The sequence below is a fragment of the Furipterus horrens genome, unplaced genomic scaffold, assembly GCF_987537825.1.
Source record: "Furipterus horrens unplaced genomic scaffold, mFurHor1.1.pri manual_scaffold_2, whole genome shotgun sequence".
Lineage (NCBI taxonomy): Eukaryota > Metazoa > Chordata > Mammalia > Chiroptera > Furipteridae > Furipterus > Furipterus horrens.
The window spans coordinates 185,568,410-185,585,737 of NW_028327172.1; the positions used below are offsets into that span (position 1 = coordinate 185,568,410).

The following is a 17,328-nucleotide window of genomic DNA, read 5'->3' on the forward strand; positions in this document are numbered from 1 at the left end:
TTCAAAAAACATTCATTGAGCATCTGCCTTGTGTCTGGCTCTATATTGGGCATTAGGGATATAGGAGTAAGCAGAATGGCTATGGTCCTTGCCTTCAGGGAATTTGCTAGAATACTCTCGTCTAGCCACCTGGGTTTCCCCCATTGCAGTCTCACTGCTGAGTATTGAGACAGCATCCATTGGAACAACACTCATTTCTTTGTAAGATTGTTATGAAGAAGATGTCTAGAGAAGGCAGACCAAGGAAAGTCTTGAATATTGGGCCACAAAACCTCCTCGAACTCTCCAGAATGTGTACAACTGGGATCTGCACCATGGGTTGAGAAGAACTTGTCTTAATCCAACTGAATACAACAAATACTTAACTGAGCCTAATATACCCAAGACTCTGCCAAGTGCTAAGGATACAGCCCTGCCTGCATAGGGTTGTAGACTAGTTGAGCAAACAATCAGTTAAACATAAAGTTGCGATATAGCACAGTGAGCAAATGTTAGAGGTGCTCAGTGATGTCAGAGCACAGAGAAGGAGCCCACCTCCAACTTGTGGGGCAGAGAGAACATCTTAGAGGGAAGAGACATCTCTCTGAACCTAAGAGAAATAAGAATGTCACAGAGAAGGAACCTAAGGTGCATGGGCTTAAAGGTGAAAGAGCATGAGGTTATCTGCTGTAAAAGAAGTTTGGAATGACTGGAATTCGCAATTTGTAAAGGTCCAAACAAGGAAGACCAAGAAGGAGGACAGATCCTGGAGCCTTCCAGGCCATGTAAATAGCCTAGATTTAATTCTTTGAAACTACCAGAGCTAATTTAAGGAGGGGCAGAACTGGGGCAGAGTTGAACTTTAGGCAAGATCAGCATGGATATCACCAGGAGGCGTGGAGGTTCCTCCTGTATTATAGCAAGGTAGGATGATTCCCTGGCCCTGGCGCTGATGGCAGGAGGCAGCAGAAAAGGAAACAGAGGGAAGAAAGTAGAATGCACGGCAGACTTGATTGGATGGAGCTGCGAGGGAGAGTAGAGTCCCTGGCTTAAGCCAAAGCTGGTGCTATTTACTTAGAGGATAAAAGGAACACAAATTTGGGAAGGCAAAAGATGAGTCTACTCTTAAACATGATACATTTGGAAAAGCTCAGAAAGGAAGAATTATATTGAGGAGAAAATCCAGAACAGAATCTTAAGTAACTCCAGCATTTTCAGGTGGACAAAAAAGATGCTGAGAAGAAACAACCAAGAATATTTGTTTCCTAAATACTCAGCTGTTGTCTCTGAATTCATTCATCGGGGGTTACTTGAATTTAAAGAGCTGTCTCCACTTAATATCTAAGTTCAACGTTATAAATCTTGGCTATACCTGCCTGGTGATTTTGTGTGCATGAGTGATTACAAACATTCTCCCAAAAACATGAGTGCTTTAATTATTATATGACTGGTAATAGTAGATTTTTTTTTTAACCTCACTTATACTCTTGACTATACATTTGTAGCCACACTTGGGTTTCAAGACCCAAGCGGGATGGAAGCCAGATCCTTGTCCTGAGGACATTTTTCTACCCTTGCCTTGCGCTGGAGATATTGAGGCGGGGGGGGGGGGGGGGGCTCACTTTCAGGGACTATATACATGTGATTGCAGTGGCAGAGATGGCACATTACCCTCCAGGAATCATTCTCCTTTCTTTCTCAGTAATAGAGCCTCTGGTTTTTTCTGCGCCACCCCACCTCTGGGACAAAATCTTTCATTCACAGTCTCTCTTGCAGTCAGATGTGGTCATGAAGAAAACTTCTGGTCACTGAGATGGAAGTAGGAGTTGTGAGTACAACTGCCAAGAAGCAGTCTTAATAGTCAAGGGCACATTCTTCTCAAGCCAGTCTTTTTGCTGGATGGAAAGCAGGTGTATGACTGGAGCTTCAGCAGCCTTCTTATCCTATGAGGTGACTTTAAAAATGGATATTGTGTCCTGGCTGTTGTGGCTCAGTGGATCAAGTGCCGGCCTGCAAGCTGAAAGGTTCCTGGTTCAATTCCAGGTCAGGACACATGCCTAGGTTGCAGGACAGGTCCGCTGTTGGGGGCATGCAAGAGGTAACCGGTTGCTTCACACAGTGATGTTTCTCTCCCTCTCTTTCTCCCTCCCTTCCCCTTTCTCTAAAAATAAATTTTTAAAAAATGGAAATTGTGCACAATGGTGTAATAAAATGAAAAGTCCCTGACCCATGAACCTCCAAACAAACCCCGATAACCTACTGCCTTTCTGAAATAAAGGAGAAATAAAATTCTGTCTTATTAAGCCTCTTATTTTGAGTTTTTCTGTTAAAGGCAGCCAAGCTTGATCTTGTGGATGAAAAAGGGGTCACATACTACACACCAAACAAGCTCACATACAAACCGAGAGACCAAAAATAACCACATAGGATGGTCTGAACATAAAAATTCCTGACTAAAAACAGCTTATGATGGTAGTCACGTACTGGGCCTGCAGCTTCCCTGATGAAGGTCAGTCTTTACCTGAACTGAGCCTGCCTATTGTCTTCTTGCATCTAAGATAACAGATTCTTGGAATGTCAGAGTACAGTTAATCTCCTTTTCCAGGTCGTACTTACCCTCAAGAGCAGGGGACCGACCACAGGACCCCTTGTTATTACCTTGTTCCCCAAGTACCATCTCTATGTGCTGTAAATGTTAATTAACTGTTCTATATCTACCAATATAAAAGAAATATGTGTCCCTCCATTTTACTTTTTATCCAATCCCAAAGATTACCACACTTCGCTTTCTTCTACCCCCTAATGAATTTTGTGGGGGGTTCAGAATGAATCACCCCAAGATGTGCCTCTGTGGTAAACAGATTGTTTTGTGCTAAAGGCAACTTGAACAGCGGGTTTAAAAGAAACTTCTTCCCCTCCATTGACTTCCTGGAAGAATTTGAATTAGAGGCCTTGCTGATAATGGGAGATTATCAGAAATAAGGGCTTTTGATCTATCTATAGGGCAGGGCAAACTTCTCTTTACTAAACATCTGCTCTTCTTATCATCCTGCAATGACCCTCGGAAGCTCCCTAGACACTGTACCTGATCCCCAGCTCAGGCTATCTTCTATGCCTGATACCCCTTCCTATCTCTGAAACTTTTGTGCATGTGGGGTCTCTTGACTCTCTCGTATATGCAGGGTTCCCATACACATGTGTGTATTAAATTTGGTTATTTTCTTTCACTAATCTGTCTCATGTCTATTTGATTATTAGACCAGCCAGAAGAACCTCGGGGTAGAGGAGTTACTTGAATTTAAAGAGCTGTCTCCACCCACCATTTCACATAACCCTTCTTCTTACATCTCCTTTTTTTATTCTGATGCATAAAACAAGCTGCAAAGCTGCCATTCTTCAGAGCATTTTCTCCATCCATTGAGATTTTGCTTCTGGGCAATTGTCATTCTGGCTCAAATAAACATTTATAAGACTTTTAATTAGGCTGGATATGCTTTCATGAGAAGAAGATTCCGAACAGCGTAGGCGCGAGGACGCAGCCCTGCTTTACTCCGCTGCTGACTGGGAAGGCCTCAGAGGTTGCGCCGTTGTAGGACACCGTGCTGTGCATGTTGTCGTGAAAGGACATGACCACAGCAAGCAGATGTGGTGGGCAGCCAATCTTCCGTAGCAAGCTGAAGAGTCCGCTTCGACTGACCAGATCAAACACCTTCGTGAGGTCGATAAAGGCGAGGTAGAGTGGTTTATGCTGCTCGTGACACTTCTCCTGCAGCTGGCGTAGGGAGAAGATCATGTCCACTGTTGATCGGCCAGCTCTGAAGCCACACTGGGACTCTGGGTAGACGCGGGAAGCAAGGGTCTGCAGGCGGGCAAGAGCGACCCGGGCGAATACTTTGCCGACGACGCTGAGGAGAGAGATGCCCCGGTAGTTGTTGCAGTCGCTGCGGTCTCCTTTGTTCTTGTACATGGTGATAATGTTGGCGTCTCTCATATCCTGGGGGATGTAACCCTCCTTCCAGCAGAGACAGAGTAGATGGTGGAGCGGCTGTAGCAGGACTGGTTTCCCGCTCTTTAGAATTTCTGGAGGGATTCCGTCGCTTCCTGGTGCTTTCCCGCAAGCGAGGCGGTCGATGGCTTTGCCGAGCTCTGCCGCAGTAGGTGGGGTGTCTAGCTCCTCCATGACTGGTAGGTCTGGGATGGCGTTAAGAGCAGTGTCTGTTACGGTGTTCTTCGTTGCGTACAGTTCGAGGTAGTGCTCGGTCCACCGCCGCATTTGCTCTTCCTGGTCAGTGATGACCTCACCTGTCTTGGACTTAAGGGGGGCGATCTTGGAGGGGATTGGGCCTGTTGCCTTCTTGATACCCTCATGCTCCTCCAATATGCCTTTAAGGACTGCAGCGAGGGTGTCTTCATTCACACCAGATCCGATGGCAAGCTCTACAACCTGGCCCGTCTACGAGCCAAGACCAAAGTCAAAGAGGTGCTCATCCGTGAGATGCTCTTCGCCGACGACGCAGCTTTGACATCACACTCTGAAGAGGGACTTCAGCAGCTAGTCACTTGCCTTTCCCACGCATGCAAGGAGTTCGGACTAGCCATCAGCCTGACGAAGACGAATGTTATGGCTCAAGGCACGGGGACACCCCCATGCATCACCATCGACGGATACACCCTGGAGGTTGTCAACGACTTCACTTACCTCGGGTCCACCATCTCGAGCTCTCTGTCAGTCGACTTGGAGGTCAACCGGAGAATCGCCAGGGCAGCCACAGTTATGGCCAGACTGAACCGGCGAGCGTGGAACAATTCCAGCCTCACTGAGAAAACCAGACTGCGCATCTACCAAGCCTGCGTACTCAGCACTCTCCTCTATGGCAGCAAGACGTGGACCACCTACGCAAGGCACGAAAGGAAACTCAACAGCTTCCACATGAGGTGCCTGCGACGCGTCCTGCATGTCGCCTGGCAGGATAAGGTTCCCAACACCGAGGTGCTGAAGCGAGCCAATATGAGCAGTTTGCATGCAGTTCTTAGCGAGAGACGCCTCAGGTGGCTCGGCCATGTCAAAAGAATGGATGCAGGCCGTATCCCCAAAGACCTCCTCTACGGCGAGCTAGCAGAAGGCAAGAGGATGACAGGGCGCCCAAAACTGCGGTTCAAAGACATCTGCAAAAAGGACATGACACAATGCTCCATCAATCTCAACACATGGGAAGTTCAAGCAGACGACCGCCTAGCCTGGAGGCTCGCGGTCAGGCAAGGTACATCACGTGCAGAGGCTGCGCGCAACGAGGAGGCGGTCCAGAAAAGATCGAGGCGGAAGCAGCGTCAACAGCAGCAACAACAGCCATCTGCCTTCACCTGTAACAAGTGTGGCAGGGATTGTCACTCCCGAGTCGGACTGCACAGCCATTCTCGGCGGTGCAGATAGACTCTCAAGAAGCTACGCCATCGTCTCTCGAGACGGACGGCTGCCGACGACGACGCTTTCATGAACATTTACTTGGCATAATTGGCAGAATTCCAAAGAAGCCCACTGAGGACCGCTATGCGGACCTCGACCAGGTGCCAGGGGCTCATTGTCCCTAGCTCCTCACTTTGTATCAGGTGAACTTGGGTGAGTTTTTCTTGGAATTCTGGACCTCTCTGTTTTAAGGTAAGAGGCCCAGACATTATCTGAGCTATTCTTTAAAAAAAAAAAAAAAAAGTGGGGATAACACTAAAGGTTAAGAGCAAAGATAATTCAGGCTAAATATAAGGATTGAGATAACTCAGGTGCAGGAGGGGAAAAAATGAGGGGCTGATTTCTAATTTTTGCTTTTCAAAGGGAACTACCCACTGTGAATCTGAACAAAACCTTTTGCTGGATCAATGAGGGTCTAAACTTGTTGGGCTCTGAAAATAAGGGACATTTCCTCTCTCCAGCTCAAATTTTATCCTTAGGTGACTCAAAATCTATGTGGAGGTGGTTGAGGGGACCCCTCAGAATGAGCAGAGCTTTATAGGGAATTCCAGCACAACTGTAAATAAAGAATTGACTAGTCTGGGAACACACACATAAAGGCTGGTCACCTAGTGCTCCAATTCCTCATGAAAGTATTAGACACCTGAGCAGAGGGTTCAAGCCACCTGGGTGGTGACAGATCCTTGGAGCTCAACCCATAAGCAGCACACTTCAACCTGCTACACAATACTCTTAGAAATGTTTCCAGACACTCCAGATCTCAAAAGAAAACTAAAATTAACATGGAAAGTTGTGCCTCCAAGGCCAACAAGACTTTTAGACCCCTGCTCCCACTAATACTTTTGCAAGTGTACAATTTATAGGAAGCCTTTACTTGCAAGTTCTTACAGACATGGGAAGATTTAACCAAAAAGTGATACCAACCTAAGATGGCCAAAATGTAGTTATTGTAACACCTAAATTATTGTGTGTATGTGTGTGTACATGTGTGCACACCATAGGAGAAAAAAATCTGGCTCTAAAATCAAACTGAATGAATGAGAAGCTTACCTCAACTGGCAAATAGAAGCCTCTGAAATATAACACAGAGAGACTTTCTCTCCAAGGTGTTAATAAGAAGAGTTTAGAGACTGTCTCTGAATTAAAAAAGGTTTCTGAAGCTGCTCAATACCAACACCCCAATTTCCCCTCTTCTTCCTGCCCTGCTATACCATTTTCTTTGTTGCCCAGACTTACTCTTTTTTCCTCCTTTATCTTCTTTCTTTTCTACACTTACTCAGCTGCAGCTCCCTACTGTCCTAGGGGAAACTCAGAAGGAAAAACGTGGCAGTTCCCTTTGGAGAAAAGCTGATGTCAGGCAGAGGGGAACCAGCTATTGTATATGCTCCGGGGATTAGAACAGAATTAAGAAATCTACCTAAAGATTTCCCCTACCCTCTCCAGGACCCTGATGGGTTCACAGAGGAATCTGATTTAACTGTTAGAACATGTGATCCTGGATGTTCTGACCTAATCCAATTAATACACGTTCTGGTTTCTGAGAGGAAAGCAACAGAATAGGTAAATAAGGTCTGCTGAGAAATTCCTGTAGAGGACTTTTTAAAACAGAAAGGGACAGCCCTGGCTGCGTAGCTCAGTTGGTTAGAGCATCGTCCCAGTTTGACAAGGTTGTGGGTTTGATCCCTGGTCAGGGCACATGCAAGATTCAACCAATGAACGCATAAATAAGTGGGACAAGTTCTCTCTCTCTCTCTCTCTCTCTCTCTCTCTCTCTCTCTCTCTCCCTCTCCCCGCCCCCCCTTTTCTCTCTCTCTCTAAAGTAAAAAAAGAAAGAAAGAAAGAAAGAAAGAAAGAAAGAAAGAAAGAAAGAAAGAAAGACAAAAAACAGAGACAGACCTGGAAAAGTGCAGGGAATTAGCCCACTGGCTTTTATTAAACAATATAAAAGAAACTGGCCAGTCCTGCATATTAATAACCTGGCAATTCTGGCTGATCAACTACCTAAAACTATTCAAAAGAGAGAAAAAAGACAAATGTGCCCAAATCAGGAACTTACAGCTCCAGCAATTAAGCAAATAAAGTCAGACCTTCCCAGAGGTCTCTCAGACGGGGACAGAGGAGTTTGTTCTTACTAGAAAATGTCAAGTCCCCATAAAAAGGATTGTAGAAAACAACTGGGATTTGGGAAAACAAAAGAAACAGAAGCAAGCATAGGGCTGTTCCAAGGACTATGAGAGGAAATCTCCCCTTCTCCTTGCTAATACTTTAGGAAAAATGGTAATTACCATAAAAGGGGGAACTACTAAGGCCCTGTACAATAGATACCGGGGCTGTTTTATCTATTCTTAGCCTTCTTCAACTAAGTTGCCCTCTGCCTTGGAGAAAACTTCTGTACCAGGGCTAGGGATATCTAATCAACTGATGTCCAATCAGTCTGTTTCCTTTTAACTAGAAAATGTCACAGGGCAATGTATGTGTTTGCTAGTCAAATCTTCCCCAATTTACCTGATGTGATAAGACTTTATTGAAATCAATGTTGCCCACATATTCCTTTCCTAGAAGGGTGAAATGTATTTAGAACTAAAGAAATCAGATACTGAATCAATTAGGAAAATAATGATTTTAAAGGAACCTCCACAAGAAGAAACTGATCCTGAGACAGACTGAATGTTTGTTACAGAGTGTTCCAATGCAACTTTGGGTCTAACCCAGTACAGATATTAGTAAGACTAAATCAACTCATCGTCATCATCAGCAGCCGTCCGTCTCGAGAGACGATGGCGTAGCTTCCTGAGAGTCTATCTGCACCGCCGAGAATGGCTGTGCAGTCCGACTCGGGAGTGACAATCCCTGCCGCACTTGTTACAGGTGAAGGCAGATGGCTGTTGTTGCTGCTATTGACGCTGCTTCCGCCTCGATCTTTTCTGGACCGCCTCCTCGTTGCGCGCAGCCTCTGCGCGGGACGTACCTTGCCTGACCGCGAGCCTCCAGGCTAGGCATGTGCCCTGTTGCATTGGATGATGCATGGTTCTCCTTTTCTGTCCTTTTCAAAGCTGCATGGAGTTCTCTCCTTCCTAAAAATCGTGTAGATCTCCTCTCCTCTCTAAAATGGTTGCTGCCTATTTTTGAATCCCTGAGTGTGTCCTGTGATGTAGTGGGCGTGGTAACCAGTTCTGATGATTCACAGAACCTTGTGCAGGCTCTGTATGCTCTTTCTGCACCATTCCATGGTCAAGACCCCTCCCATCTTCTTGGGGCTTTGGAAGAACCAAAGCCATTTGCACAACTAAGACACCAGCTACTAGCCAGAGTCATGCAAAAGCATCTTAAAAGCTTTTCCCCATGCCCCAACCCGCAGGCTCTGGGGATTTTTGGAGACCCCCACTCTGTAACACTTTTATTATGATGTGTCTTTGGGTCCAACTTGTATGGGACTCTGTGCTTCCTGAGCTTGTATGTCTATTTCCTTCACCAAATTAGGGAAATTTTCTTTCATTATTTTTTCAAATAAGTCTTCAATTTCTTGTTCTTCCTCTTCTCCTTCCGGCACCCCTATGATTTGAATGTTGATACATTTAAAGCTGTCCCAGAGGTTCCTAATTCTCTCCTCATTTTTCCCAATTCTTGTTTCTTCCTTCTGTTCTGGGTGAATGTTTATTTCTTCCTTCTGTTCCAAATCGTTGTTTTGAACCCTGGCTTCCTTCCCTTCACTGTTGGTTCCCTGTATATTTTACTTTATTTCACATAGTATAACCTTCAGTTTTTCCTTTATTTTGTAGCCACACTCAATTATTTTGATCACCAATGTTTTGAACTCTGCATCTGATAGGATGGCTATATCCATTTCACTTACTTCTTTTTTCTGGGGTTTTGTTCTGTTCTTTCATTTGGGCCATATTTCTTTGCCTCCTCAATTTGGCAGTCTCCCTGTATTTGTTTGGGTATATTAGGTAGATCTACTTTGACTCCATGTCTTGGAAGTATGGCCTAGTGTAGTAAGTGTTCTGTAGAATCCAGCAGCACAGCCTCCCCTATCACCCAAGCTGGGTCCTCAATGTGCACCCTCCATGTGGGCTGAGTACACCCTCCTCTTGTAGTTGAACCTTGGTTGCTGTTGGCAGGTCAATGGTGTTAGATTCACGCAAGGAAGAAGGGAGGAGACATGTAAACCAGTTCAAAGCCTTTATTGGGGAGTCCAAGCAGGTGGGCTGAGTCTGGAGTGACTACAGCCCCAAGCAGAAACAAAGTGGGGGGTTTTAAGGGCTGGGGGAGTTGGCGGGACTTCCAAAAGTCCAGATGGCACTAGTGATAGGGAAGTAGGCTTAGTTACTAAAATCTTGTCAGCAGAAAACGATATGGTATTTTAATCAGGATAGCCACAGGGCATCGGCAGTTACTGATGTCAGCAGTTACTGGGGGCAGCAGATTTATTGGGGGATTGCTGAAATTAGACCTGCATTCCCAGAACCCAGATCTTATGCCTAAGAAATTGGAGGGATTTGCCCAGGCCAGTCAGCTGCAAAGGACTGGCTGTGACCACTGACCACCAACCTCCACCCTCTGTGGAGGATCAGCTGTGCAGGGGCAGGGTGGTGGTGCTCTGACATGGTCTTGAGGTCTTGAGCTGTCCACTGGGTGCACTGGCCCTGGGGTTTCCTGGGCGGTACAGGCCAAGGTCAGCCCCCACCTGTGTTTTGCTGGGGGCACCCTGCCTGAGCTATAAAGCAGTCTGAGATGGCTGCTACTTTTGCTGGGATTGGAGAGTCCCAGGTGAAGACATGCTGTGAAACCAAGCTGTCTGTTGGTAGTGCCAGGCCTGGCGCTCACTGAGGCCAGCTGTTGCTTGTTTGATAGGACTTAGGAAGTTGTGAAGCATGAGTTGAAACTGGCCATTCATATAGAAAAGCAGCTTGGGGTGGGCCCATAAGTTGGGTGGAGCAGAGTCTCTGGGGGTCTCCAAGCTGGTCAAATAGTGTTAGCCAGGTTGATGGAGTGTCAGATATGGCACCAGCTTGCAGCCTCTGTTGAAAGAGGGTTTAAAAAAAAGACAATGGCCTCTGCTGACCTTGATGCCAGTCACTTCAGTTTCTCCCTGTATGTCACTGGTACCTTTCAAGCTGCTACCCCAGTGCTGGAGCTCAGAGGGAGTGAGTCTGAGTAGGTGAGTCCATGTATGGCTTCTTTAAGAGGAACTGCTTGGGGCTCCAGCAGTTCTTCCACTGACTCAATCCCTGCGTGTTTTGCAGCCAGAAGTTGTGGGGACTTATCTTCCTGCCACTGGAACTGTGGGCTGGGGGGCCTGGTGTGGGACTGGGACTCCTTGCTCCTGTGATATCCCTCCCAAATTTTTATCCACCACACGGGGGTGAAGAACCAGCCCATTCCATATCTGCACCCCTCCTACCTGTCTTGATGGATATGGTTTCTTTAATCTGGTAGTTGTCAGACTTCCATTCACCTTGATTTCTGACAGTCTTGGCTAATAGTTGTTCTACATCTTAATTAATTTTGATGTGGTTATGCAAAGAGGCGAGCCACGTCTACCTACACTGCCATCTTGACCAGATCTGGATGATTTACTTTCATGCTCTAGGCTGTATTAGATTCTCAGGAGAACAAAAGTTAACTATTATAATAGCTTAGAGTGTTCCTACATCTGACTGGACATTGTCACAACTGGATTCCAAATTATTCATTAGTTGCCAATGGAACTGATCCAATCCAATGGAACCCAGAAGGGAAACAAGCTGTAAAAGCTCTTTAAAAAAAGTTACTTTAAGCTCTTTCTGTGGTACACTTTACATAAAAACTTTTTTCATTTTTATACATAAAGATAAAGGAACTATGTTAGGAGTTTTTAACTCAAAATCATAGGTATCATGCCCTGACTAGTGTGGCTCAGTTGGTTGGGCATCATCCCACAAAACAAAAAGTTCCTGTTTTGATTCCTAGTCTGGGCACATGCCTGGATTTTGGACCCAGTCCCTGGTTGGGACATGAATGAGAGGCAACCAATCAATGTTTCTCTCCCTCTCTTTTTCCCTCCCTTCCCCTCTCTCTGAAAATAAATAAATAATGAATAAAATCTTTAAACACACACACGCACAGAGATTGTCACAGACCTATGGAATATTACAGTCAGTAGTTACACTCGGTAGCTAAAGGGCTCCCATCCTGCCTGACATCCACCTCTGCTGCAGTTACGATATGCAAACACACAGCAGAAACAGCTCTGGGCTCGCCGTTATTTATGATCCTCATTCTGTTGACTCTCCACTGAACTCTCATCACACTCAACACTTCTGTCAGTCAACTGACTTCTAAGAACCTGCTCTTGTTTTCTGCACCTAATGTTACTTGAACTTGATGTAACAGTCTTATAAAAAAAAACAGCTTAATTCACTTTATTTTTTTTCTTGTATGAAATTATGTGGTGGCCACAGCTGGAGCCTGCGTCCTCTGCACAGAAATTCTGGTGTTGTTCTCTACAAGCTGGTCAGTAAGTTCCTGGTAGAGAGACTTGGTGGACATGGTCTTTTTTCCAGAGGTCAGCGTGAGATAGCTATAGGTTTTGGAGAGGGCATTGAACATGACCTTGACAAAGTTGCCCAGGGTGGCAGTGCAGTCCCTGGCTAAGGTGTAACTGTTGCCAATACTGGCCATCCACGGCAGCTTCTTGGACAACAGGAGCTGAGACAATGCCAGTGCCGCTGGGGTGGGGGAGGAGGTGTGCCAGAACAGAGCCACAGCAGCTGGTCACCCTGCAAGGCATGGTATGGGGCTTGCTGATCTTATTTCCCCAGTAGCCTAGCTGGACTGGGACAGCAGAGATCTTGGCCAGGATGATGGCACCACGGATGGCAGTGGCTACCTCCCTGGAGCACCTACCACCCGGACCAACATGTCCATTGTAGTCTCCAACAGAGAGAAATGCCTTGAAACAGGTCCTCTGGCCAATGCACATCTGCTTTTGCACCAGCATCATATTCAAAACCTTGTTCTTGAAGAATGCTGCCAGGAAAAAGTCAATGTCAGATTTCCTGATGGGCAGGGAGAAAAGAAAAAGCTCCTCCTGGAACTCCATCTTCATGTCCTTGACCAGGCAGCCCAGCTTGGTGACTAGAATTCACTCTTTGTCCTTAGCCTTACCTCTGGGAACCTCACAGTCTTGGCCCAGGGCCATCCCATTCGTGACCTTTCCCTAAATGCCACTGTCAAATCCTCCAGAAAAACAGCCATGGCCTCTCATTCCAAGGCCCCTGGGACCTCCAGGCCTTTCCGAGACACCTACGTCATTGCCCTTTAGTGTTTTCTTGGAAAAGAAAGATGTAACAATCTTAACCCAGCAATTTTGCTACATTCTTTGCAGGATGAAGACATCCAACAGGTGTGTTTTGCTTACTGACCACCTTCTTATTCCTAGGAAACTCTTATTGATGAAGTTGTCTTAATTTGGTTTACAGATGGATCATGGCTGAAAGATGAGCAGGGACATTATCGAGCTGGATGGGCAGTAACTTCCATGATCGACATGACTGAAGGTTTTTATTTACTTGAATAAGATGTTCCCAACAGGGTGAATTGATTGCTCTAATTCTAACTCAAGCTTGTCCATCAGCCAAAGATCAAATAGTCAATATTTACACTGATAGTTGCTATGCCTTTGGTGTAGCTCACAACCTTGGGATGTTATAGAAGCAGCGAGGGCTTTTAACTTCATCAGGGCAGCCCATAAAGAATGAAAAATAGGTTGCAGAATTGCTAGATGCCATACAGCAACTAAAACAATTTGCAACTATCAAAATTCCAGGACATGCTAACGCTGCCACCATGGAAGCAATAGGAAATCATCTCACTGGTGCTGCAGCTAGACAGGCAGCATTAAACAGCCAAATTATCCAGACCCAGGAATGCTCCCTGCTTCCTATTAAATCAATAAAAGATTGTCTTTTATAGATCCAACCAGTAGTCACAAAAGAAGAAAAGAGGATATGGCAAAAAGAAGAAAAAAAGGCAGGGGGGGGGGGCAGCTTTGACCCAGACAAGCAGATATGGTTTGGACCCAATCAGGAACTCAACTACCTATACTTCAATATGTACATGAGTAACACATTGAGGTCCTTAGAATATGATTTCATGGAGTAAAAAATACACGCTGGGGAAAGAGTAGTTTTACAGTTGTTTGTATGAAAAATAATACATAATTAATAAATAATACAAGAGGAAACTCTGTTTTGTGTATTCAAAACTGTAAATCTACTTTTGCCAACCCCTGTATTGCTGGAAACTTTCTCCTACTGTAGCTCATAAAGTGTATAGAAGATGTTGTATGTGTCCAAAATATAGCCCTGGACAATCACTCCATGGGTCCCAAGATATTTTCCACTTCCTTTAGGTTCAACTGAAGTGTGGTCATTGGATTTTATCCAAATGCCACCATCTCAAGTATACAAATATTTGTTTGTTATGATCTGTGTATTTTCTCATACAATTACACAGTGACTGGGGTACTCATTTCACTGGGCAAATAATGCAATCTGTCTGTAACATTTGGCCTATGCAACATCATTTTCATTGGACTCCTTACCCCAGTCCTCTGTATTGGTGAAACATACAAATGGTACAATTAAAACTCAATTAGATAAAATTTTTTAAAACTTCTCATCTCCCTTGGCCAAAAGCTCTTCCTATAGTGTTCCTCAGCCTGAGATCTACTCCTTTCGGTAAGCAGTCTTTCTCCTTATTATACAGTCACTGGTCACCCTATACATCTGGATAAAGGGACATATGAACCAATCTTACTAAATGGAAGCATTCTGCATTATTATCAAGGACTTATTAAACAGCATAAAGAAATCAATAAATTCGTAACTGATTTATTTCACAGTGTGCTCCCAGGAGATGAAGACTTCAAAGATTATGACTTACAACCAGGAAAAATTGTCCACTGGAAAAGATATCAATTAAAGACTCTCTCCAACCTCATTGGAAGGGCCTTTATCAAGTATTAGTAACTAATTCATGTGCAGCTAAACTTAAAGGTGTAATACAAGGATTCACATTTCTATAAAAAAAAATGGTACCTAACTGCAATGGACATCTGTCCCTGTCTCTAACACTCACCTCCACCTGCAGTGGACATCAAAGACTCCGCAGAGATGAAAGCCACTGACATCAGAAGTGGACATCAGAGCTATCCCAAGACATCAAGAAGGCCTGTATACCTACAAATTTATGTTGAACATTGTTTTATTGTCTTCATGTGTCTGCTAATAACATTAGTCATAACAATAGTTATACCTGTTCTTTGGGATTATCTCAAAACTTGTTCTTATGTAGCCCAACTACTAATAATTATTGAAAGTATATAAGATAACTTAGTATTATCAATAATACTCTGCTTATGGTTTCTATTTTGAAATTTAGAAGAAATGCTAATACAAAAGGAAAGGAATGTGTGTTTTTTTTAGAGAAGTTAAAAGGAAATAATTTATCTTAATAAGTTGGTTATTTCTGAATGAGTAAAAAGAGACAAACTAAGGACAAGGAAAATTATAGAAGGTTAGTGAAAAGGAACCTTGAGAAAGGAATTTCATGTATAAACTCTAGAACCCAATTATGGGAACATGCTTAGCTCTTTATCCAACAAAGACTATTAACTATGTTAATTTCAATGGAAACCAAAATGGCTATTAAAAAAAATAAAATAAAAAGGTCCACTGTAAGAGCTGCTAAGGCATAGGACATTTACTTATGAAAAGCTTACTGTCCTCTTGATCTCTGGAAAATTTTAGATAATAATTATAATTTATAGCATTGTGTTCTTATAGCCCTGGCCCCAATTAAACCTTAAATTTACAGTTCCCAATTGCACAACTAGCAGGAATTAGATTAATAATGAATGGCATTTTAGTGCTTCCAATGGGAAATAAATGGGTCATATTAAAATAGCACTAATAATAATAATAGTAATAATACCACCAGTAAAGGGGAACCCATCTTATGGTCAGATTGTGAAAACTGAAGAGATGTAATGGTTGTGCCCTCAAACTATAGATAAATATTATACTAGATGCAAAATTCAGAAAAGTGAGACAGGCAGCAAAACTTGGGTCATGACAGCTTGCAGGTTAGAAATAATCCAGTATTTTTATTTTCGTAACGAAGTCCCATAAGACCTGACTGCCTCCCATTGACCAGCTTTTTCCTTTTGGGAAAAATTTGGCCCTGAGTTGCATCCAAGGTTATGATCTTGCCCCATCCCCAGTGGTCTGCCATTTCAGCAAGACAAACACCGACGCTAAGACTTCCTAAAAATGAGCCTTCTTAGCACCATGGGACCACATTATCCAGCCAAGAGGTTAGTTTTTAATGCATCCTTTATATTGTTTTATGACCAAAGGAGGGAATTGTGAACCAAAAAGGGGCCACATAACTAAACCTGACAAACTCAAGGGAGGCCTGCATGGTGGGCCCTACAAACTCAAAGACTGACAATGATCATGTAGGATGACCTGAACATAAAAATTCCTAACTAAAAGTAGGTCATGACAGTAGTCGTGTCCTACACCTGCAGCTTCCTGGACAAAGGTCAACCTTTACCTTAGGTAAGCCTGTCTACTGTGCTCGTGCATCCAAGATAACATACCTTTGAAATGTCAGAATGATCTCCTTTTCCAGAACTCTCAGAGCAAAACCACTGCAACAGAGCAGACCAAAGAACCCCTCTTAGTTGTTATCTTGTCCCCTGAATACCATCTCTACTTGCTGTAAATGTTAATTACTCACTATCCTGTACCCACCAATGTAAAAGAGGTATGTGCCTCTTCATTTTACATTCTACCCAATCCCCGAGATTTTTCCACTTCGCTTCTCCCACTTCATTAATCTTCCACCAATGGATTTCATGTAACCCTCCTTAAATATGCTGAAAAACTGCCATTCTCCAGAGCATTTTCTCAACCCACTGAGATTTTGCTGGCAATTGTTGAATCTTGGTTTAAAGAAATTCTTCTAAGACTTTTTTCTTAGGCTGGACGTTCTTTTGCTGACAATCCTAGCTAAGAAAGTTAGAAAGGGTTTGCTCATTCTAATTATGAACACAACCACTCTCACTCAAAAACGAAAAGTGTCTGGGGATAGAAGGGCTGAAAACACATACACAGCTGCGTGGTATCCCCTACCAAAACTTGGACCTCTCTCTGCTGACGTGCTCACATTTACAATGTTCCTGTGGGATTTCAAGTGTGTGTGTGTGTGTTTACAACACTAAATTCAGACATGCTGCTTGTTCGGCTCGATTTTTCTTTGGATAGAAACACAAACAGAAATCTGAAGGAGACAAAAAGAGAACAGGTTAGTTCTCTTCTCCATATCCTTTCTCCTGGTCTCATATTTTCATTCTTCATTATATTCCTGTTCTTACCCTTCATTATATTCTTATAGTCTGCATACTTTGGGCCTTCCCTCTTTGCCACTTCTATATCTTCAATGTATTTACAGTCTCATCTGGTTTTAGGGCTTTAAAAATATGCCTTCAGAAAGGTAAACTCCGTGCTCACATTTTGAGGTAATAAAATGATCTGTAGGTCAGCCATATCCAGAGTTTAAGCCAACTTCCACCAGGTCTTTGGCAGAGAAATGTAGCCCCACAAGGCATGAAAAGATGGTTCCTGCTTGGTTCAGGAATTTAAGCAGAGAACTCTGAGTTTCTCCTTCCCCTGCACTAACATGGCCACACATGTGCATTGTCCTCTGGGTGCTAATAACCCTCCCAGCCAGCCACCACTGAATCTTTAGTCACATGTTCCTTCTGCTCATTTGTAGGGAAGGGGTCCCTTTTACCCCTAAGGTAAAAAATCAAAATCAGCTTTTCTCTGTGACCT

At 44.0% G+C, this 17,328-nt stretch overlaps 1 pseudogene; it reads right to left on the reverse strand.

The window, feature by feature from the left end:
* Positions 1 to 11,869: 11,869 nt before the first annotated feature.
* LOC150020128 (small ribosomal subunit protein uS5 pseudogene) lies at positions 11,870 to 12,626 on the reverse strand (annotated as a pseudogene).
* Positions 12,627 to 17,328: the final 4,702 nt, after the last annotated feature.